This window comes from Panthera onca, chromosome A2, assembly GCF_046562875.1.
Source record: "Panthera onca isolate mPanOnc1 chromosome A2, mPanOnc1 haplotype 2, whole genome shotgun sequence".
NCBI lineage: Eukaryota > Metazoa > Chordata > Mammalia > Carnivora > Felidae > Panthera > Panthera onca.
This window is the reverse complement of record NC_138340.1, coordinates 46,055,112-46,080,730: the sequence shown is the minus strand read 5'-3', so window position 1 is coordinate 46,080,730 and position 25,619 is coordinate 46,055,112. Positions and strand designations below refer to the sequence as shown.

Sequence of the window (25,619 nt, the reverse complement as noted above, 5' to 3'; positions counted from 1 at the left end):
GGATAAGTTATGGATTCTGTCTAACCAAATCACTCAACTTTAAAATGGGATAATCAGGGGCTCCTTGGTGGCTCAGTCTGTTGAGCATTCAACTTTGACTCAAGTCATGATCTCACAGTTTGTGCATTTGAGCCCCATGTCGGGCTCTGTGCTGACAGCTCAGAGCCTGGAGCCTGCTTCTGATTCTGTGTCTCCCTCTCTCTCTCTGCCACTCCCCCACTCATGCACTGTCTCTCTCTTTCTCTCAAAAATAAGCAAACATTAACAAAAATTTTTTAATGGGGATAATCATACCTACTTCCTTAGGTTGTCAGCAGAATGGAGATAATGTATATAAAATGTCTGGCCTGTAGTATTTAGTAGCTGTTATTAGTGAATGCTTCTTCCAGTATAACAGCTGCTTCACTAAATGAGAGTCTAGGTCTGGTAGGTTCTGGGCCTGGTGAAATTGCAGCTGACTGGGGGAAATTGTGTCAGCAGCTGTCAGTCATTTTCCAGTGTGAGCCATAGTCTGTTGGCAAGCACCACCTGATAAGTCAGCATCAGCTTAGGGAGTGGTTCAGAGATGTGTCCTTAATCTAAGAAATACAGTGGAGGAGACCAGGATACCCAGTAAGGTTCTGGTTAATTTGGCAGATCTAAAGCAATCAGATCTGAGGGTTGGAGGGCTTATTAGTAAGTTTTATATTTTTCCCTTAGCTGTTCCCCTAGTTGAGCTGCTGGTAAACATGATTTCTCATAACCTTTTCTGCTGTTTATAAGCTCTGTCCTGCAACATGAAATTACAAAGGCAGTTCTGGAAAGCTGAGCAAAATATGGAGGTGTTGAAAACACAGGCAGATGCTAAGATTGTCCCCTGTGTCACACTGTAAGTATTGGAGTCGGTCACTGAAATACACATTGGTGGGTCAGTTTTAAAGGTAGATCCCCTGAGTCATCATTGATGCCCCAGAAATGGAGTTTTGTTCAGAATGATTAATGGTTCATGGTGCTATGGTGTGATCTGAGTTACCTTTGGAAGAAAGAGCAGACATCAAATGAATCTAAAGGATAAAAATAGGCAGATGAGCATACATGCAGAAACGTCCCGGGCCTCTCAGTTCATTCTAAGGAGATTTTCAGGGGCATACCCAGGGAAGCTTTACTCTCTGATGTCTACTGGCACTGAAGATTGAATTGTAGAAATTTGTGAATTGTCCGCTCCCTGCCAAGGTTTGTGTGTGCCTCTTTCTGCCAACATTTCCTTTCAAAGGGAAGAAAACAAACTACCAGGAGTGGAAGGAAGCTTAGAAATAAATAGTGATGTCTAATCTGTCTTGGCGCCTGCTTCTCAATGGACTTGAACTAATGCTCAACTGTTTAAGATGTTTAGGCATCCCAGGCAGAAGAAATGATCAAGTCAGGCACCCCCAATTGAATTTTTGCATCAAAATGAGCTCCAAAAAACTATCCTGATGCTAAAGTAGGTGTATGTCTGAACTTTGTAATCAAACAGATCTAGCTATTATCAAATCCCACTTCTGTCACTTAGGAGCTGAGATTCTATATGAAAGTTATTCTCCCTAAACTTCAGTTTCCACATTTGCAAAATGACAATAACAATAGTACCTATTAAATGGAGCACCTGGGTGGCTCATTTGGTTGAGTGTCTAACTCTTGATCTCAGCTTAGGTCTTGTCTTGGGGTCACAAGTTCACGCTCTGCATTGGGCTCCACTATGGGCATGGAGTCTACTTAAAAAAAAAAAAAAGTGCCTATTACATTACATAAACTTATTATAAAGATTAAATTAGGAATCCACATATACTATTTAAGTGTCTAGTCTATAGTAGGTGCTCAGTGGTATCTCTTAAGATCATTTTAGCATCTGCTGTCCAAATTCTATGGATATATTAAAGTTGGTGAGTTATGATAGAACCACTTTATTCTAGCCTTCTTGTTGGTTGGTGTTTAGTAAAAGGTCAGCCTTCACTTCAGAAGGCACACCGTAAGCTAGACCAAGCCAAGGTAAATCCCAGGATGATAGTTTGAGTCAAGGTAAAGGAGAGGCAGGCTTAGTTGTCGATAAGATCCTTAGGTATCTTCTGGCTCAGCTCAGAGAACACCACACACAACTGCTCTCACTTCCAGCCCACTGCTAGAGCAGGCAGAAATCAGAAAGCTCAAGCCAGCCAGACCACAGGTGCAAAAGCCACTGGAGACAGGAGCCTATTCCAAAGCTATGTGGCCCAGCTGTTGAAAGTGAAGGTCAGCCAAATTCATGAGGTGTCATGTCTATCGCTCTTGAAGACGAACAGGAAAAAAATTGATTTCAAAAAAGTTAATATCTAATTTGGCTCTTCAAAATGGCCACCCAGGGTGCTTTGGAATTAAAAGATTAGACTAAATGTGAGTCCAAGCTCTGATTTTATAGAGGGGGACATTCAGAACCAAGAGGAAAATGAATTATCTCAGGTTACTGAGACATCAGTACAAAGTCAGGCCAGGGGTCTGGATCTCTGGTCTGCAGCTTCTATTACATAGCACTGCTGACCTCTGTCTCTTGGCAATTTGAAGGACAAAAGTCATGTAAAAATCTAATATAGTGAGTTGCTTAATAGTAAGGTTTTGAAAAGTTATATGAAGGTATAATACATAAGGAAATGCTTTCCACTAGGTGGGTAGGATTTAGCTTGGGCCATTTTGTATCTTGAAAATGGCTTTTTGGGAAGCTAATGAGGGAAAGGACACAACTTTTATAAGCTTTTGCCTTTGCTTGGTTTTGAAATGTATATGCTTTAAAAAAAACTATGTTTAAACAAAGGAAAACAATATGCTTTCCTTTAAAATGAAAAAATTGGTACATTTTATGCTTTCCCCTCAAAGGATAAAACTGAGCTGCTTGTTGTAGTAGTGATAATGGATTGGAAGAACGTATAGTACCATTATATTACTGGACCTTATTGTCACTCATGGTGAAAGTTTGCAAGAAAGCAAGCCCAGGTATGGAGTATATCCCCGGTTCACAAAAAGCTGAGCTAAGTGTGTCTGGATGCAAATTGAACCCTTAACCTTAGACTCATCAGCACCACATTTTATCAGCCGAGCTATAAAGCGTTCTCCTCAAGTGTCACAATCAAACACCCACATGCCCCATCATGCAATGCTGAATCCCTACAGTTCTGTTAAAAAGACACTGTTCCTGCCAGAAACAGTGAAAGCTCAAGCTGCCTAAAGCAGCCAAGCAAGCAAACACATGTTCTGCATCCTTTTACTTCCAAGCACATTGGAGAGCAAGTAAGCCATTTCCAACATACCTGAACTCAAGGGCATTCAAACATGACATTTATACTGGTCAACCAGGTGATTTAGGATTAAAAGATTAGACTAAATGTGAGTCTAAGCTCTGATTTTATAGAGGTGGACGTTCAGAACCAAGAGGAAAATGAATTATCCCAGGTTACCGAGACATCAGTACAAAGTCAGGCCACGGGTCTGGATCTCTGGTCTCCAGTTTCTATTACATAGCACTGCTGAGCAGCACAGTCCTATAGAAATAGAATGAACATCACACATGCAAACCACCTTTATAACTTTTAGTATAATTTTTATAATTTTACATTTCTTGTAGCCACGTTTTAAAAAGTATAAACAAGTGTAAGAACCATATGATCCTCTCAATACATGCAGAAAAAGCATTTGACAAAATATAGCATTCTTTCTTGGAAAAAACCCTCAAGAAAGCAGGGATAGAAGGAACATACCTCAACATTATAAAGGCCATATTCAAAAGACCCACAGCTAATATCATCCTCAATGGGGAAAAACTGAGAGCTTTCCCCCTAAGGTCAGGAACATGACAGGGATGTCCACTCTCACCACCGTTGTTCAATATAGTACTGGAAGTCTTGGCCTTATCAACCTGAAAACAAAAAGAAATAAAAGGCATATAAATTGTCAAGGAAGAAGTCAAACTTTCACTCTTTGCAGATGACATGATACTCTACATAGAAAACCCAAAAGACTCCACCAAAAAACTGCTAGAACTGATTCATGAATTCAGCAAAGTCACAGGATATAAAACCAACATACAGAAATCAGTTGCCTTTCTATACAACAATAATGAAGCAGCAGAAGTCAAGGATTCTATCCCATTTATAGCTGCACCAAAAACCATAAGATATCTAGGAATAAACTGAAATAAAGAGGTAAAAGATCTGTATGCTGAAAACTATAAACAACTTATGAAAGAAAATGAAGAAGACACAAAGAAATGGAAAAACATTCCATGCTCATGGATTGGAAGAACAAATATTGTTAAAATGTTGATACTACCCAAGACAATCTACATATTCAATGCAATTTCCATCAAAATAACACCAGCATTCTTCACAGAGCTACAACAAACAATTCTAAAATGTGTATGGAACCAGAAAAGACCTAGAATAGCCAAAGTAAGGTTGAAAAAGAAAACCAAACCTGGAGGCATCACAATCCCGGACTTCAAGCTGTATTACAAAGCTGTAATCATCAAGACAGTATGATACCGGCACAGAAACAGACATATAGATCAATGGAGCAGAATAGAGAACCCAGAAACAGACCCACAAATGTGTGGCAAAATAATCTTTGACAAAGCAGGAAAGAATATCCAATTGAAAAAAGACTCTTCAGCAAATGGTATTGGGAAAACTGGACAGCAACACGCAAAAGAATGAAACTGGACCACTTTCTTATACCATACACAAAAATAAACTCAAAATGGACGAAAGACCTAAATGTAAGACAGGAAACTATCAAAATCCTAGAGGAGAAAACAGACAGCAACCTCTTTGACCTCAGCCACAGTAACTTCTTACTAGACACGTCCTTAGAGGGAAGAAAAACCAAAGCAAAAATGAGCTATTGGGACTTCATCAAAATAAAAACCTTCTGCACAGCAAAGGAAACAATGAACAAAACTAAAAGGCAATTTTCAAAATGAAAGAATATATTTGCAAATGACATATCAGATAAAGGTTAGTATCTAAAATCTACAAAAAACTTGTCAAACGCAACACCCAAAAAACAAATAATCCAGTGAAGAAATGGGCAGAAGACATGAAGAGACGCTTTTCCAAAGAAGTCATGTAGATGGCTAACAGACACATGAAAAGATGCTCAACATCACTCATCGTCAGGGAAATACAAATCAAAACTGCAATACAAATCAAAACTACTTTTCAGAATGGCTAAAATTAACAACTCAGGAAACAACAAATGTTGGCGAGGGAGCAGAGAAAGGGGAACATTCTTACACTGTTGATGGGAATGAAAACTGGTGCAGCCACTCTGGAAAACAGTATGGAGTTTCCTCAAAAAATTAAAATCGAAATACATTATGACCCAGCAATTGAACTAGTAGGTATTTATCCAAAGGATACAAAAATGCTGCTTCGAAGGGGCACATGCACCCCAATGTTTATAGTAGCGCTATCAACAATAGCCAAATTATGAAAAGAGACCAATGTCCACTAACTGATGAATGGATAAAGAAGATGTGGTTTATATATATGATGGGATATTATCCAACAATCAAAAAGAATGAAATCTTGCCATTTGCAACAATATGGATGGAACTAGAGGGTATTTGCTAAGCAAAATAAGTCAGAGAAAGACAAATACCATATGACTTCACTCATATGTGGAATTTAAGAAACAAAAGAGATGAACATAGGGGAAGGGAAGAAAAAATAAGATAAAAACAGAGAGGGAGGCAAACCATAAGACCCTTTAAAAATTTTTTTTAATATGAAATTTATTGTCAAATTGGTTTCCATACAACACCCAGTGCTCATCCCAACAGGTGCCCTCCTCAATGACATAAGAGACTTATAAATACAGAGAAGAAACTGAGGGTTGCCAGAGGGGAAATGGGCAGGAGGATGGGTAAATGGTGATGGGTATTAAGGAGGGCACTTGTTGTGGTAAGGACTGGGTGTTACATGTAAGTGATGAATCACTCAGTTCTCCTTAAATCAATACTACATTATATGTTAGCTAACCTGAATTTTAAAGAAAAACTTGGAAGAAAAAAATTAAAATATAAACAGGTGAAATTAATTTTTAAAATACATCCAATAATCTATTTTAATTAATCCACTGTATCCAAAATATTATTGCTTTAAATGTAATTAATATAGAAATTGTTAATAAGATATATTACATTATTTTCCTGCTAAGTCTTCAAAATCGGGGGTGTAGTTTACATATACTGCATGTGTCAATTGAACCAACCACATTTTTTTTTAAACATTTATTTTTGAGACAGAGAGAGACAGAGCATGAATGGGGGAGGGTCAGAGAGAGAGGGAGACACAGAATCCAAAACAGGCTCCAGGCTCTGAGCTGTCAGCACAGAGCCCGACGCGGGGCTCGAACTCACAGACCGCGAGATCATGACCTGAGCCAAAGTCGGACGTTTAACTGACTGAGCCACGCAGGCGCCCCCCACATTTTTGTGTCTAATAGCTATGTGTGACTTGTGGAGACTATGTTGGACTGTGAGGCTCTAGAGTCAGTGTGAAGATAAGGTCCTTCTCAGTGGGGATGTCCTGGCTTGCTGACACTGTCTAGGACAGACCTCTAGACACACTTGTTTCTTTTAGGCAGTACAATTAAGAAGAACAATTCAATACCAGCCAAGCAATAACCAAAATAATTGTTTTGCAGTAGGTGTTCCTAACCACTCAATGGATTTATCTGTTCATCTTTTTAGGAAGCACATAGGAGGATAACACCTTTTGATAGGTCCACTAGAGGGGTTAGTCCTTTTCTACTTATAATCACATTTTCTCTGGCACCCCGCTGTGGTAGCAGACAACTGCATGTGCAAGCTTGGGTATAAAGGGGCTCTGTATTTTCTTCTGGTCTCTGGCCATCCTTTGAAGATATTTCATTATATACACACACCATTCTTGTAAGTGCTTAAAATTAGCTAGAGAATTATACATTTTTCCCTTGTCCCATTATCAAATACTCAGTTATTTCTAAGGGTAAAGCTGTTCTTTCTATTCACCATTTAACACTATGCAAGAAAAAGTGATTTTGCTTTGTCACTCTTGAAATTGTCTAATGCTGTTTTTGCCTCTAGACTTCGGAAAAAAGCCTGCCTTTTCTCCACAGAAAGCTAGTTTTGTCAGCGGTTACAGTTTTATTGTTGACACTGTACCTCTGTATTAGCGTTCGCACAAGGCTCATAAAGCTTAGTAACTTCATTAGTCACCAGTTAGTTTCAAATGAATTTCACTGTCATGAATCTAATGGTGCTCTTCATGGAGTAGACTCCATGTTCATAAAGGATTTCACATTTGACTGCCTGGAGCAATGGCACAGATTTGGAGTCACTAGTTCTTTAGCTAGGAATTCTGATTTGAGGGAGATCCCTCAAGGTCTCTGAAGACAAACTGCTTCCTGTTGTCACTGCCTCCCAGTTCCATTGATTCCACTTTACCTGTCCTCAGAGGCTGCATGCAAATGTGAGAAATGACTTGGAAATGGGACCAGAAGACTTGGGTTTCCATCGGAGATCTTCTGCATCTTGGTATAAGACCTCAAACAGGTTGCTTAAGCTTTCTGTGTATCAGCTTGTTCATCTATGAAATGGGGGAAAAAGCCTCAAATCACACAGTTTTTTTGAGAATTAAGTTAGATAATGACATTAAAGTGGCTTGTGAACTATGAAGTGTTCTGCAAATGTCAGGAAGGAATGTTACTGAGCCGAAGAGGGGTACAGACCTGTGAAGACCATCCTCATCCTGAAACCCATTCTTGAGGTGTAATAATATTGGGATGTTGTCTTAGGTCTTCCACTTTGGAGAACATCTATTCTGCAAGGCATTGACTTAGGGAAGAGGTGAGGCCTTATGTGTACCTCAGCTGGTAGAGCAATCCCCATGATCACCCTGTTCTTTTTTTCTTCTCTACCCAAGCTTATGACATCATTTCCCTTTCTGGTTGTCATTGATGGACTTTTAATCCTGCTTTCACCTGTATAAGATTGGGGAACAGCAGCATTATTATATGTTCTAAGACCAGGGTGAGTAGGATTGGGGAACAACAGCATTATTATATATTTCAAGACCAGGGTGAGTAAGATTGGCTTTATATATTCCTAGTCCTGTGTTAGAGAAAACTTTTCTGAGTTTGGTTCATGTTGCAGGCTTGTTCTGATTGCTCATATAAAGGATATGAATTTAGATGGCTCTCATTATCTTATATTTCCAGGAAACTTTAGAGCTAACTAGCTTAATTCCTTCCCTCCCTCCATTCTTTCCTTCCCTCCCTCTCCTTAATATTAGGGTAATAGCTTTTGATATTAGGGTAACTTACTAATTTGCGTACCTTTAAAAGGCTAAATTTGTTTAAGTAGTATTAACAATGTTCACCTGTAGGACTTTTGTCTGTCTGTTGAGGCCATATTTTATTCATGCTTTTTTTCTTTTTGTGGCCCAAAACCTAGTACTGTGCCTTATAACTGTCCATTGAATGAATAGCGAATAGTGATAATCAGCACTTTTGAGGGTCTAAAATGCACTGGGAACCCTTTAGAGATACTCTCACTTACTCTTCTCAGTGGCCTTATGAGCAAATAATATTGTCTGTATTTTGTAGGTAAGAAAGTCAAATGGCAGAGTACTTCAGAAATTTACCCAAGTCATGCAGTGGCAAGATGTATGGGTTTGAAATTACTTGGTTATTGCTGCAGTGGCCATGCATTTTGTACCATATATCTGCACTTTAAGTGCCTGCCTTCTTTTTTTAATAAAAGTAGTTCCTTAGATAATATAGCTTCTAGAAGAGGTAAAATGGCTCTAGAGCAGAACCTACAGAAAATCTCTATTTAAGAAAGAGAGGGGTGCCTGGGTGATTCAGTTGGTTGAGTGACTTCGGCTCAGGTTGGTGGGTTATTGATCCTCTGTCCTCCCACTGCCCCCCCACCCCGCCACCACCGCTTATGCTCTCTTTCTCAAAAAAAAAAAATAAAAAAATAAAAAAAAGAAAGAAAAGTGTGTGACATGGAGACGAGATCCTTCTTTTCCCTACATCATATTCTACTATTAAATTTCTACTTAACTTTCACAAAAATAATGAAAATTTACCAAATACTTATGTCAGTCAGTGTTTAGTAATTTACATATGTTAAATTCTCACATTTATCTCATTAAGCAGATGCCATTATTTCTTCCTTTCTTCCTTTTCTCCTTCCTTTTCTTTCTTTCTTTCTTTCTTTCTTTCTTTCTTTCTTTCTTTCTCCTTTTCCTTCTTTCTTTTTCTCTTCCTTCTTTTCTTTCTTTCTCTCTCTCCTTTTCCTTTCTTTTTCTCTTTCTCTTCTTTCTTTCTTTCTTTCTTTCTTTCTTTCTTTCTTTCTTTCTCTCTCTCTCTCTCTCTCTCTCTCTCTCTCTCTCTCTCTCTGAAGACATTATGCCACACAGAGAGTAAACACTTCATCCATAGTCACAGAGCAGATCCTGGCTTAGATATAAACCTAGCTCTGTATGACTCCAGAGTGGAATCTCTTAACCACTTCATTACACTTTCACTTTTTTTTTTTTTTTTGCCTTTATAGTCACAACCAGCAGTTACATATTAGTTTGTTTGTGGTTACTGATAATCCCTACCAGACTGTGAACTCCTTGAGAGTTGGGCACCTTGTCTTCAACATATGTACTGCCCCATACTATTTAGCTAGTGCTCAGTATGTGCTCATTTCATATGCAGTAGACACTTATTAGACTCAGCCAGATGGTCAGTCTCTCTGTAACACTAAGAAAAAAGAGAAATGATTATTCATACCTCATTGTTATCACTGGTGACATCACTTCTGTGCTGTAGCAGACACTTTTTTTTTTTGTCCTGTACCACATTCCCTTGACCTGCCACTAAATTCTGGTGTAGCCATGTTGGACATTTCCCATGCATGATGTCAGCTTAAGAACCTTCCACTTCTCTCTATTCTGCCTCAAGGCTTTTTCTGAATCCTCTGAAACTCTCTTGTTTTGGGCAGCACAGAATTGTGGGGGAGTTAATGCCCCCAGGAGCAAACCTCATCCAATGAAAAGTAGAATAAATGCCTCTGCCCTTGTTCTTCAGAGAACATTCTTAGGTACATTCTACATGGTCTCTCAAGAATTGATCCCCAGCTTCACTAAACATCAGTTGTCCACTGAACATCAGTTTAACAACACATACCCCTGTTTTTTCATACTTCTTTGTCTCACTCTCTCCATTCCCTAACTGCTGCTTTCTGGGAGTATCTCCACAATAAATTCCTTGCATCCAAGTCCATATGGGCTTTTTGGGGGGTGGGGTGGGAAAGGGAAAAAAATAAGATACATGTCTGTTTGCTAATGGCTTTGTGTCAGAGGCCACATATAATGTCACATAATGTGATTAAGCTATGTGTTTGGATTAGAGTAGTTCTCGCAGAGGAGATTGAGCATCAGAGCCTTAGATAAATAGTTTTAAGGTGAGTGGAGAGACAGCCTAATTTTCAGAATTGCCCTTTCCCCCTTTAAGAGTTCACAATGTGTAACCAATTATACCAATGAAAAGGTGCAGTGCTCAAAAGGGAAGCAAGGATGAGTCAGTCAGTTTGCTGAAAACTAAGATGACCACAAATGCAGTTTACTCCATTTTTAGCAGCATTATTGATTTTGGTGTAAAAAAGACTAACTCACAGCGCATTCCTAAATCTGTGGTCCATAGCACTTGCATTTGGTAAGTTTTATGACTCTTTTTTCTCTTGAGTCTCTGTTAAGGCTTCATTTTTTAAATATGGCAGATATGATATTCATAATCACTGAGAAGTCACCCCACCAAAAAAAGAAGTTGATAAAGAATAGGGCAGATGGTGTCATGAAAATTATATTGAAGAATCTCCCTTACAACGATGGAAGATGCAGCAGTGAAGTACTGGCATGCATATGGGTGGCAGGAAAGGATTTATGCCTGGTGTGTCTGGGCTCATAATAACTAATGTATCAACTTGTTTGAAAACTTTTTAATTAGGAAGATCAGCAGGATTTGTGGATGAGTCATGAAGAGAAGACCTTTCACTTTTAGTAAATGAGGACAGACTAAACATCAGTAGCAATAGCTGCATTTATTTCATGCCCAAGTATAAATGGCACTGTTGTAATGAAGATAAGGCCAAGGGTCAGATCTCTCCCTATATGAGCTAAATCAGGCTGCCTGGTTCCTTGGCCCTGACTGCCTTCCTCACTTCTTAGCTGCTATCACACAAAGACATGTGTCTAATGTGCTATGACATGAACTTCAAATTTAAATCTGACCTTGGCACTTATCTGTTGAGAATCTTTCACTGGTTTCCCTATATGAGCATAAAATCCAAATTCCAGATCAGAGGCCTTAAGTTTGACCCCTGTTCAGTTTGGCCCCTTCCTCTTAGCTCTATTACCTCATTAAAAAAAAAGTTTATTTACTATTTATTTTGAGAGAGAGAGAGAGAGAGAGAGAGAGAGAGAATGTGTGTGAGAGAGGAAAGCATGGGGGAGGAGCAGAGAGACAGAATCCCAAACAGGCTCCATGCAGTCAGCGCAGAGCAGCACATGGAACTTGATTTTATGAACCATGAGACCAAAATCAAGTCAGATGCATAGCAGACTGAGCCACCTAGGCACCCCTCATTTTGAAGGACTCTCCCCTTTGCTCCCTGATTCAGCCAAACTATCTTCTGGTAGGTCCAGGTCTTCCCAAGCATTTTCATAATGCTTAATAAGCTGTTATTAGTACAGAATAATACAACATAATAAGCCATCATCTTATATTTTAATAAGATACTATTAATGAAAACTTATATCCTGAACTGTTAATACTATATAATAGTAATAATTTTTAAAATTTGTTTATTTTATTTATTGATTGATTTATTGATTGATTTGAGAGAGAGTAGGGGAGGGGCAAAGACAGAGAGGGAGAGAGATAGAGAATCCCAGCCAGACTCTGCACTGTCAGCACAGAGTCTGAGGCAGGGCTCAGACTCATGAGTCATGAGATCATGACCTGAGCTGAAGTCAAGAGTTAGTCACTTAGGGTGCCTGAATGGCTCAGTTGGTTGAACTTCTGACTTTGGCTCAGGTTGTGATCTCAGGGCTTGTGAGTTCGAGTTCCATGTCGGGCTCCATGCTGACAGCTCAGAACCTGGAGCCTGCTTTGGATTCTGTGTCTCCCTCTCTCTCTGCCCCTTCCCTACTCATGCTCTGTCTCTCTCTTTCTCAAAAATAAACATTAAAAAAATAAAAAAAAAAAGAGTCAGTCACTTAACTGACTGAGCCACCCAACCATTTTTGATTATAACATTAGCAGATCTGGAATCTTAGAAAGCAAGATCTCTTGGAATATTTAAGGGGCAAAAAGAATTTTAAGCAAAGCATTCTTTTTTTTTTTTTTTTTTTAAGTTTTTTTTTTTTTTAAGTTTTATTTATTTTTGGGACAGAGAGAGACAAAGCATGAATGGGGGAGGGTCAGAGAGAGAAGGAGACACAGAATCCGAAACAGGCTCCAGGCTCCGAGCTGTCAGCACAGAGCCCGACGCGGGGCTCGAACTCACGGACCGCGAGATCATGACCTGAGCCGAAGTCGGCAGCTCAACCGACTGAGCCACCCAGGCGCCCCGCAAAGCATTCTTTAACTGAGAATGCTCTTCCCAGAATGAGAAATGTTTGTGCATCTGCTGTAGTGTTCTGAATTTGTTGATCTCCCTGAGTATGATCAGACATTGCAAGATCCTAAAAAGAACAATCCAGATTTGGTGCACTGGGAACAATTAAAGTCCTCATTCCTAAAGCCTAACGAGTTGTATAATGTAGCTTATTTATTGGTTTGCTCAATGCCTATTTCTCTCGTGAAGACAATGAATGTTTCCCCAGAACCAGTATAGTGCCTGACACCTAACAGATACTCCATAGATACTTGTTTCTCTCATGAAGACAATGTATGTTTCCCCAGAACCAGTATAATGCCTGACACCTAACAGATACTCCATAGATACTTGTTGATTGGCCAGTAGACAAAGTAAAATGTCCACTCTAGGGTTGGTGAACAAAAAATGTCATTTTTGGTACATAGGATAAAGTTTTAAACCCCCCAAAAGGGTTATGAGTTGGATCTGAAACAATGTAGAGAATTTCTACAAGCTTCAAATCTTCACCTCTTAAACATTGGTTGATAATTCTTATGTTGGTCTTAGCTAAAAAGGTATTGGTTTCTGTTTGGAAGTTTGTGTTGACAAATTTGCTTGCGACAAGTCTGGTGTTGGGCAGAGGTATCTTGATATTGATGGACAGCCCTGTAGCCATTGAGTAGCATTGTCAGCATCCCCATTGGTGCAGTGGCCCACAGAATTTGGAAACTGCATTTCTCACGTTTGCTCAATTTTGAATAAACTACTAATACTAGGGTTTTTTTTTTTGTGAATGTGAGTTTCACTGTTTTGAACTGGTTCTTATCAGAGTGGCACTTAGTGCTCTAGATAGTATATGCTCAATATATATTTAGTAAATGAAAGAAAGATTTACATTTTCTATTATTAATCAATGGTCTGATGACATTCAATCCCCAATTTAGTCCTTTCCTATGTTGGGTAAGGTTGACCCATGTAACCAGTAGGATGTTGTAGAAATGACAGTGTGATGTCTGAGGCTAGGTCATAAAATATATGGCTTCCTTCTTGTTCTTTCTTGGATCATTCACTCTGGGAGAAATCAGCTGCCCTGCCTGAGAATACTCAGGCAGCCTATGGAGAGATTAATGTGGTGAGACTGAAGCTGCTTTCCAATATCCATGTGTGTAAGTTATCTTGGAAATGGATCCTTCAACCCCAGTCAAGTCTTCAGATGGCTGTTGCCCAGACAACTAAGCTGCTTTTAAATTCCTAATTCATGGAAAGGAAGATAAAAAATGTTTGGTGTTTTAGGCTACTAAGTTTTGAGGTAATTTGTTTTGTGACACTAGGTGACAAATATACATAGGGATCAAAGCTGTGACTCAAACAAGACCTCATTAGAAACCAGGCCTTAATTCCATTGTCTTTATCATTCTTTACCCACTTTCCTGCTGGTACATTAGTGACCTTGCTGTATACTAAAAATGGTGATCTGATGTCAGTTACATTATTTGCTAATATTTTTCCCCATTCAGTTATTTGTCTTTATTTTGGTTATGTTTTTGATATTCAGTAGTAAGTTCATTTGAAGGTAATGTAGTAAGTTATTTTCCTTTTTTTTTCTTTCTGTTTTTTCAAATTGCTTCTAACTTCTTTTTTAAAGCTTTAATAAATATTCAATTAGTTTTAAAATTATTTTATTTTGTATATTTCTGTCTTTAAATGCTGTAATTTATTCTGGTATAAAGTTAATTATTTTGAGGGATAACCTTCCAGCCACCTCATTACTATAAAATCTAGAATTGTTCTTATATGGTACTATGTATTTCATGGTACCACTTTAAAAGTTACAGTTGATTACATATCCTTATTCCCTTTATCTGTGCGATCTGCCACTTCATCAAAGAAGACAGTGTACATTGGTCTGTTCTATATTAAGTCATGCTGATTACTACCTAATATGTTGTTTCTACAAATTTCTTGCCGCTTAAATTTAGATGGTTCTATTTTAGATTTTCTCTAAGCATAAAAGTCCATAGGTCTGCAACTTCATGTATCTTAGTTTATTCAGAAACTTTTAACCCACTTTCTGGCATGTAAAATATCATGTGGACTTTTTCTCTTCCTTTGGATTTATGTTTGATCAACTAACTTGCACTTGCAGAAATGTCAACAGTCAGTTTTCTTTTAATTAATATTTTTATCAAAGCTGACATTCTATCACCTTCATTTATAAGTCTATTAGTAAATTTTTCAGTAGTGTTCTTCAGGAAGAAAAAAACCCACCAATTTTTTTTGAGACTTTTTAAAACATTTCATTTAAGTAAAAAATAAAATATCCATTTTGTGTAAGAAATTTTGTTTGTGACAAAGTTTATAATTTCTGTGGTTGGAACTTGACCCAGGAGTTCGGGAAGTCATGTGTCTGCATTTTGAATTGTTTCCAAGCAGCTACATTTGGTCACAACCTGGGTGACTGGTTGTGGCATTTCACCTGCACTGTATCAGACTGGGTCAGCAGCCACTGGTAGCTCTGACAAATCCTGTCATTTGTTTTCATAAAGGCAGACCCTTCTTTTAAACATGGTGAATCTGTATCTTTTGCTCTTGCTGCTGGAAGATTTTCACCTTGAAGAAAGCCACTGTAGTGCTGTTATATTTGTTATATTCTCTTCCTACCTTCATTAACAGAGTTTCCTAGTCACTGAACAAGATCAGCTAGTATTACATTTGATTTTATTAGTTAATTTATATTTTATTTTATCTTTTAAAGCTTTTATTTATTTATTTTGAGAGAGAGAGAGCATGAGTCAGGGAGGGGCAGAGAGAGGGAGAGAGAATCACAAGCAGGCTCTGCACTGTCAGTGCAAACTCATGAACCCTGAGATTATGACCTGAGCCAAAATCAAGAGTTGGACCCTCAACCAACTGAGCCACCCAGGCCCTGCTTATTATTTAATTTTTTAATTTTAATTCCAATACATTTAGCATACAATGAGTACAATGAGTACAATATAGTGATTCAACAATTCTATATGTTAATCAGTGCTTATTACGATAGCACTTAATCCTCTTCATCTATTTCACTAATTCCCTTGCCCGTCTCCCTTCTGGTAAGCATCCAGTTTGTTCTCTATAGTTAAGAGTGTGTTTTGTTTCTCTTTTTTCTTTGTTCATTTGTCTTATTTCTTAAATTCCACCTACAAGTAAAATTATATGGTATTTTCTTTCTCTGATGGACTTATTGCACTTAGTATTATACCCTATAGATCTATCTATGTTGTTGCAAATGGCAAGATTTCGTTCTTCTTTATGACTGAGTAATATGCCATGGTGTGTGTGTACACATATACACACAACATCTTTCTCCATTCATCTGTTGATAGATACTTGGGTTGCTTCCATAATTTGGCTATATAAATAATATTGCAATAAACATAGGGGTACATGTATCTTCTCAAATTAGTGTGTTCATATTCTTTGGGTAAATGCCCCATAGTACAATTACTAGATTATATGGTAATTCAATATTTAATTTTTTGAAGAACCTCCATAATGTTTTCTACAGTGGCTACACCAGCCTGCATTCCCACTAATAGTGCATGAGGGTTCCTTTTTTTCTGCATCCTCATCAACGCATATTTCTTGTGTTTTTGATTTTAGCCATTCTGACAGGTATGAGGTGATATCTTATTGTGGTTTTGATTTGCATTTCCCTGATGACAAGTGATGTTGAACAGCTTCATGTATCTGTTGGTCATCTGTTTTTTTTTAAAAGCTAGCTTATTTATTTTGAGAGACAGAGACAAAGAGCATGCATGGGAGGGGCAGAGAGAGGGTAAGAGAGAAAATCCCAGGCAATCTCTGCATTGTCAGCATAGAGCTTGATGTTGGGCTCAAATTCACGAATCGTGAGGTCATGACCTGAGCTGAAACCAAGAGTGGGATGTTTAACCAACTAAGCCACCCAGAGGACCTGGTTATCTGTATGTCTTTAGAGAAATGCCTTTTCATGTTTTCTGCCCATTTTAATTGGATTATTTGGGTTTTGTATGTGTGTGTGTGCGTGTGTGTGTGTGTGTGTGTGTGTGTTGAGTTGTATAAGTTCTTTATATATTTTGGATACTAACTCTTTATTGGATATGCCATTTGCAAATATCTTCTCCCATTCAGTAGGTTTTCGTCTTGCTGATCATTTCTTTTGCTGTGCAGAAACCTTTTATTTTGATGAAGTCCCTATATTTTATTTTTGCTTTTGTTTCCTTTGCTTCAGGAAACATACCTAGAAAAATGTTGCTATGGCTGATGTTAAAGAAATTACTGCCTGTGTTCTCTTCTGGGATTTTTATGGTTTCAGGTCTCATATTTAGGTCTTTAATCCATTTTGAGTTTATTTTTTTTTATGGTGCAAGAAAATGGTCCAATTTTGTTCTTTTGCATATAGCTTTCCACTTTTCCCAACACCATTTGTTGAAGAAACTTTTTCCCATTGCATATTCTTGCCTCCTTTGTCAATGATTAATTGACCAAAAAAAAAAAAAAAGATTAATTGACCATATATTGTGGGTTTATTTCTGGGCTATCTATTCTGGTCCATTCATCTATGAGTCGATTTTTGTTCCAGTACCATACTGTTTTGATTACTACAGCTTTGTAGTGTATCTTGAAATCTATCAGCTAGTATTTCAAAAAATTTTTTTTAGTCTTTATTTATTTTTGTGAGAGACAGAGACAGAGTGTGAGCAGGAGAGGAACAGAGAGAGAGGGAGACACGGAATCTGAAGCAGGCTCCAGGCTCTGAGCTGTGCACAGAGCCCTCTGTGGGGCTTAAACTCATAAACTGCGGGATCATGACTTGAGACACCCAGACGCCCCTATTAGCTAGTATTTTAGCAGTGCCTTTCAATTAGGAGGAGAGTTGTTTCAATTGATTTGTATGCTTTTCTCTTCCTATTAACACCTAGTGTATCTTGTACTTTAATTGTTAAAGCAATATTCTATGCCCTGTTTCGTATCATCTCACAATTAGTCTGCATTTTTCAAACCAACACTATTTTGTTTTCACAGGGTCTTTGAACATGGTGCTTCCCCTTTTCTCCTTTCTCCTTTCACCAGTTTAGTAACTATTCATCTATCATATCCAAGTTGAGGCATCACTTGCTCAAGAACAGTTCAGGTACTTATATATTCTAAAAAGATCATTTTTAGTATTCTAATTCTCATTAATTTGTATGATTATTTAATGTTTAACTCTCCTTCTAGACTACTCATTCCATGAGAACAAGTACTAACTGGATCTGGTTTGACCCAACATTTTATCTTTTTTCCTCCCAATATTGTATCTTCTGCATCTACTACCATGCCTTTTACATGTTAGCAACCAAATATTTGTTCAACAAATGAATTAATGAATGCTTCCTCAATTATACATGTGGAAACTGAGACACAGAATTCTTTTTTTTTCTTTTCTTTTAATTTTTTAAAAAATTTACATCCAAATTAGCATGTCGTGCAACAATGATTTTAGTAGATTCCTTAGTGCCCCTTACCCATTTAGCCCATCCCCCCTCCCAAAATCCCTCCAGTAACCCTCAGTTTGTTCTCCATATTTAAGAGTCTCTTATGTTTTGTCACCTACCTGTTTTTATATTATTTTTGTTTCCCTTCCCTTATGTTCATCTGTTTTGTCTCTTAAAGTCCTCATGTGAGTGAAGTCATATGATATTTGTGTTTCTCTGACTGACTAATTTCACTTAGCGTAATACCCTCCAGTTCCATCCACATAGTTGCAAATGACAAGATTTCATTCTTTTTGATTGCCAAGTGATACTCCATTGTATACATATACCACATCTTCTTTATCCATTCAGCCATTGATGGACATTTGGGCTCTTTCCATACTTTGGCTATTGTTGATAGTGCTGCTATAAACATTGGGGTGCATGTGCCCCTTCAAAACAGCATCCTTGTATCCCTTGGATAAATACCTAGTAGTGCAATTTCTGGATTGTAGGATAGTTCTATTTTTAGTTTTCTAAGGAATCGCCATACTGTTTTCCAGAGTGGCTTCATCAGCTTGCATTCCCACCAACAATGCAAAAGAGATCCTCTTTCTCCACATCCTCACCAACATCTGTTGTTGCCTGAGTTGTTAATGTTAGCCATTCTGACGGGTGTAAGGTGGTATCTCATTGTGGTTTTGATTTGTATTTCCCTGATGATGAGTGAGGTTGAGCATTTTTTCATGTGTCAGTTGGCCATCTGGATGTCTTCTTTGCAGAAGTGTCTATTCATGTCTTTTGCCCATTTCTTCACTGGATTATTTGATTTTTGGGTGTTGAGTTTGATAAGTTCTTTGTAGATTTTGGATACTAACCCTTTATCTGATATGTCGTTTGCAAATATCTTCTCCCATTCTGTGGGTTGCCTTTTAGTTTTGCTGATTGTTTCCTTCGCTTTTTATTTTGATGAGTTCTCAGTAGTTCATGTTTGCTTTTGTTTCCCTTGCCTCTGGAGATGTGTTGAATAAGAAGTTGCTGCGGCCAAGATCAAAGAGGTTTTTGCCTGCTTTCTCCTCAAGGATTTTGATGGCTTCCTATCTTACATTGAGGTCTTTAATCCATTTTGAGTTTGTTTTTGTATATGGTGTAAGAAAGTGGTCCACGTTCATTCTTCTGCATGTCGCTGTCCAGTTTTCCCAGCACCACTTGCTGAAGAGACTGTCTTTATCCCGTTGGATATTCTTTCATGCTTTGTCAAAGATTAGTTGGCCATAAGTTTGTGGGTTCATTTCTGGGTTCTCTATTCTGTTCCATTGATCTGAGTGTCTGTTCTTGTGCCACAGAATTCTTAAATAGCTTCACCAGGGTCCTAAAGAAACTGAATAGCAGAAGTAGGACTTAAACTTAGGTCTTCTGTTTCCTTGTTTTGTGATTTTTTTTTTTTTTTATTAAACAGAGCTTCTCTATGCTTCTAAGTTGACCCTTTTTAATTTACCTTCCATCTTATAGTAGTTGTTTCTTTGGTTTCTTGCAAGTGGTTAGGATAACTTAGATCACACCTTGGGTGTAATTGCATCCCTAAAGCAGATGATAGGTAATTATCAGTGTGCCTGAAAAGGGACATGGAAAAGGGAGATGGAAATCATCTTCAAGAGTCTTTCCCTTGTAATGTGTTACAGTTTCAGAGAAGTAAGTTGGCCTGGGAGAGGTATTACAAAGAGACTCATCAGGTAAAGACTATGGGGAAATTTGAAGCATTATTTGGTACTTATGACAATTTATGCTTATTCTGAAGCTGTAAAGTCTGAAGAGTATTATACTCAGTCTGGATATGATTTAAATGTTCATAGTCCTGAATCTTCTACTCATTAGCTGTAAGATTTTGTGCAGGTACCTTTACCTGTTTGGTCTCAATTTCATGTCTAAAAAATGGTGAGTGAATGAGTGAGTCTTAGGCAATTATTATAGAATTATTGGCAAAAATTCTGACTGCAAGTCTATAAAAACAACTTGGTCACTTTCCCTCACATTCTTTGCTAAAAGAAGTAGAATATGCTTGTGATTTGGGGATTTAGGATAGAAATTTATTCCATTCCAGCCCTTCCAAGTGTGTAGAGGGACTAGTTCCACTTCTCTTTACATTGATTATAGTTTTGTGAGGCTCATTGTAGGCCATTTCTAATAAGGGAGAACTGAATCTTGGTATATTTATTTCCAGTTAGAATAATGAAATGTTAGTATTGGTTAGGACCTTGAGAGTCAGTAAATATACCAACTTATTTTATACATGCGGAAAGATAAGGCTTGAAAGGGAAAATGGAGAGCTCAGGCTCAACTGAAGGCTTTGGACTTTATTTCCAGTATTTCCACTATACCACATGGCTTATTTAGTGCCATGCTGTAATTTTCACCATGCTTAAAAAGACCTTAAAATTATCTCTGATGTAATGATAATGAAATTTGAAAAGTTAATGAAGGACTGGTGCCTTTACTATCTTTTCAGATATAAATATCCTTTATATGATTATAAAAATAGTATTTGATTATTGTAAGAAATTTTAATCCATTCAGAAGTGCACAAACTCAAAAATGAAGGATTCTCCACAATCTAAATCCCTCAGAGACACTATTAACTTGGTTCACAATTTTTAGGTTTTACACACACACATTTTTTTCATATATGTCTATATATCACAGATTCTATCTCTCTACATGGAGATGATAGGCATATATATATATATATATATATATATATATATATATATATATATGTTACAAATATATACAAATATCTTGCATAAATAAAATTTTTATATATGTATTTAAAAATTAGATTGTATTATACCATTTGCATCCTAGTCCTTTTTCATGACAATATTTAGGGGACACATGGACAACAATACATAGACATATTTTCTTATTACTACACTTCCTCCACTTATGATGGAGTTACATCCTGTTGAAGCCATCAGACATTGAAAATATCATAATTTGAGAGTGTAGTTAATACACTTAATCTACTGAACACCATACCTTAATTGTGCTCAGAACAGTTACATTAGCCTATAGTTGGGCAAAACTATCATCTAACACATCTAACACACATCATCAAAACTATCATCTAACACAAAACTTATTTTGTAATAAAGTACTGAATATCTTGTATAATTTATTGAATGTTGTACTGAAAGTGCAAAACACAGTGGTTGTGTTTTGGTTGTTTACCTTCATGATTGTGTGGCTGACTGGGAGCTGCAGCTTGCTGCTTCTGTCCAGTATCATGCAAATGGGTCATGCTGCATATACTTAGCCTGGGAAAGGATCAAAATTCAGAAGTTTCAGAATTTGAAGTATGGTTTGTATTGAACGTTTATTGTTTTTCCCTCTTAATATAAATTTGAAAAATTGCAAGTCAAAGACAGTATGTGCATTTAATTTATTCTTTTTATTGGGTGACTGGTTGTTCGTTGTATTACTGTATTTCACTTAAGCAATCATCTCCTATTGGATATTTATATTGTTTCCAGTCTTTTGCTTGTTTAGACAATGCTGGAGGTGCCTGCCTGGCTCAGTTGGAAAAGCATATGACTCTTGATCTCAGGGTTATGAGTTTAAGCCCCACGTTGGGTATAGAGATTACTTAAATGGATAAATGAATACAGACTTTCAAAAAATTAGGCAATGCTGCAAGGAACATCCTTCTTCATGCATCTTTGCATATTTGTGTTTCTTCATAATAAATTTCTAGAAACCACACTTCGAGTTGATCATAATATTTAGATACAAAATTATGTATGTAGAGCAAGACAGTTGGTCAATTCTTATAGTAGGAAAGGATGTGGATTTCAGACCGAGTGTAATTTTAGATACAAGGCCCTGGAACACATGAACATTTCCTTGGTCAAGCTTTGTAGTTTTGTAATCACACTTTTGCAGGGTTGGCTCAGTGTAGCAAATTCCAGTTCAGTGGATCCTGTAGGTCCTTTCTAGTTGCTCTGTAAGTATTTGCTTCACTTGGCTAAAGTTCACTGTTAATGATTTGAATCAGGCTAAAGATGCCTAGAGTTTAGGTTCTTCCTTCCAGCCCACAGTTATTTTCCCATCAGCTTTTTTTTATTAGACCATCAAGTATTGGAAGAGATTACTAATTATGTGTCAGGGAATGAGGCAAAGAGGAAAAATATCACTTTCCTGCTGAGAAATTGTCATTTGTGAAAAGACAAGCTGACGACATCTCTGAACTGGCTTCTTGCCTAGAGGGATTGCCAGGAAGGGAAGAGCCCCCATGGCTTTGGTTTGCTATTCCCTTTAGTTGCTTGAACTTTGCTCCCTCTGTCCTCACCTGTGATATAGCCAGTATTTTCAGAAATATTTAGTAGCTTCCCCATACCCCAAGCCTTAACTCAACCAATGTGGTCCATGTCTTTGTTGAAGGATTATTTCTTCTTAAACATGAATCCAGAGACTGAGGGGATCTTAGAAGGAAGACAACCATCAGAAGTCATATGATAGGGTGACATCTTTCCTCTGGAATTTCTCTCACAACATCTCTGTAATGTCATCTTTGAGTGGCTTCTGTTGGTCTTCAGAATAAAACTTACATTCCTAGTCTAGTAATTAAAATCCTCTATAGTTGACACAGAGTTGACCTTTCAACCATATTTCCTAGTTCCTCTAAACATGCCCGTACTCTAGTCATTCCTCAACTTCTACTCTGTCTTGGCTTATGCCATTTTCTCTACCTGTTAATGCAATTTATGTCACTTAAATACCATCACTTCCACAATATCCTCCTTCTTGAACTTCTGTGACACTTTAACTGTATTTTTGTGACACTAATAATTTTCTATTCTGTATTGAAATGTTATATATATCTATCTTATATCTTCTACTACAATGTAAACACTTGGAGAACAGATTGATATGACTATGACTGTTCTTTGTATTTCAATATCCAGGACATTCCTAATAATGAATAAGTATTACTATGGAGATGGATAGGCAGACCGATACAATTTTTAGCTGAATATCCCTGTGCTAGAAAGGCTAAAAGAGGAAACCCGTTCCACTCTGGGGATAGCTTAAATCTTTAAGCCTTCTAAATCTCATTATCAGAAAACAGTGCTGTGTCCCAGCTTCCTGAATATTCAAGTGCAACACCTAAAGTCACCCACTACTACTTAGCTTGCACCCATTTTCTTACCTCAAGAACTGATCCTGCTACTTACCTTGCACCCATTTTCTTACCTCAAGAACTGATCCTGTTGGATCAATGACCAATGGGAAGTATGTGGGAAGCCCAGCTTTACAAAGATAATGAAAACATTTTTCCCAGCTCATACTCAGGTGAGTGTCCTGCTAGGTTAACTCCACAAATATATTCTCTGGTTTTGTAATTTTGTGCTAAAAGACATCCCAATATACTATTAACCTTAAGTTATCTACTTTTCTTTTTTCTTTCTTTTTTTTTTTTTTACAACTTTTATAAGCTGCTTATTTTGCATCAACCTTATTTCTGTCTTGTCTGAGTGTTTGGAAAAGTAGTTTAAGAGAACACTCAGTGTCTGCTCCCATCCATTTAGTGGCCTGGGTAGTGGGAGCTGCCAATCAGTCTTCAGTGGCAGGCTGAGCACTCCAGTCTTCAGTGCAGAACTGCTGAATAGGCACAGAGAGAACCATGCCTTCAGATCAGTCTGCGACTTCATGTTGAATAGCAGTGAACTCGGGAACTCGAACAGTCCATTCACCCTGAAATTTCTCCTTTGTCACCGTCTTCTCAGCAGTTTCTTTTCAATTTCTTTTTCATTTCTTCAAATCTTTGTAGAAGTTGAGATCAGGTATGGCTTCCTATGGTGTTCATGGAAAATGGTGCAATGCATGTGCAGAACTTCCTAGGTCAGTGTCCACCACATCAGACCCACTGAGTGGGCTCACTTATTATTGCAGAGATGACGGTGTCCACATAGCACAGAGGACAGTCTTTGTTACACATACAAATGGAGGCAGGTTAACATAAGAAGCCTCTGTGAGAAGCTGGTGGTCAGTCCTAGATCAATAACCACCAGAAGTCTTGGCTCCTAGTAGGCTGCCTGGATCTGATTAGTGAAAGTTCCAGGAGTGAAGCAGCAAGAAATAGGAATGGCTCCAGTGGCAGCAGCTTACTTCAGCACAGCTCACTGACCACTATTCCTGGGTGATATGACGCTGACATCAGCGGGTTTTCAATGGCAACAATGGCATGAGCTGCCAGCAGAAGCTTCTCCCAGGTTCTCTTGAGATTTATGATGTACATGCCATCACATTTCCTTTTGTAGATGTACTGTTCCATTGGGAAGTCAATGTTGGTATCACCTAAGTGGATTCCTGCTGCAAAGAATTTGAGGACATCCTCCTCCTTCACTAGTAGGACATCAAGGGTTCCAGACAGTGTGAAAGTTTCCCTTTAAGTTACAATTGGAATGCAAAACAATGCCATATGGACTCCTCTCTGGGTAGTGCGGAAAGGCTTAATTTTTCTAGTTTTAAAAGCACTGTGAAAACCAAGTAGTGCCTATGTAATATTTTTTTAAGCTTATTTATTTATTTTGAGAGAGAGAGAGAGAAAGCACACATGCGAGTAAGGGAGGGACAGAGAGAGGGAGAGATAGAATCTCAGGCTCACTATCAGTGTGGAGATCGTGTGGGGCTCGAATTCATAGACCATGAGATCATGACCTGATCTGAAACCAAGAGTCAAGCATTTAACCAACTGAGCTACTCAGGTGCCCTTTCCTAATATCATTCTCTTATAATGTTTAATTTGCCTGTAAGTTAGCTAAATGTAGAGCTGGTTTTTAAATATACGTAGTAAGTGCTTCCTGACCATCATTGAGGTATTCTGTCCACTATTCAATTCTATCCACCAGTTGACTTGGTCAGGGACACTATGTGAGGCTGTGCAGAGTATAAACTGCCCAGTTTGGGTATGAATCATGATATTACCATGGGAATGCTGCCCTCCAGAGCAGTGCAATGTGTCCTCTGGATGACCACAATGATTTGATGTTCAGGTACGCTCATTTTTAGTTTGGAAACTCTGGACCCCTCTTGTATTCATTTGCTGGGATTGTTGTAACAAAGTACCACATATTGATACTTAACAAAAATATATTGTTTCAGTTCTGGAGACTAGAGTCCAAGAGCAAGGTATGTTCAAAGTTGAATCCTTCTGAAGGATGTGAGGTAAGGATCCCTGTCCAAGGCCTCTCTTCTTGGCTTGTCAATGACCATTTTCTCCCTGAGTCTCTTCACATCACCTTCCTCCTATGCATGTCTGCCTCTCTGTCCAAATTTCCTCTTTTAATAAGGTCTCCAGTTAGATTGGATTAGGACCCACCTAATGCTCTCATTTTAACTCAGTTACCTCTGTAAAGACTCTGTTTTCAAATAAGGTCACATTCTGAGGTACCAGGAGTTAGAACTTCTTTTTGGTGGAA

The 25,619-nt window shown here is 38.0% G+C and overlaps 1 pseudogene; it reads right to left on the bottom strand.

The window, feature by feature from the left end:
• Positions 1–23,637: 23,637 nt before the first annotated feature.
• LOC132675951 (small ribosomal subunit protein uS2 pseudogene) lies at positions 23,638–24,586 on the bottom strand (annotated as a pseudogene).
• Between the last annotated feature and the right edge of the window lie 1,033 nt (positions 24,587–25,619).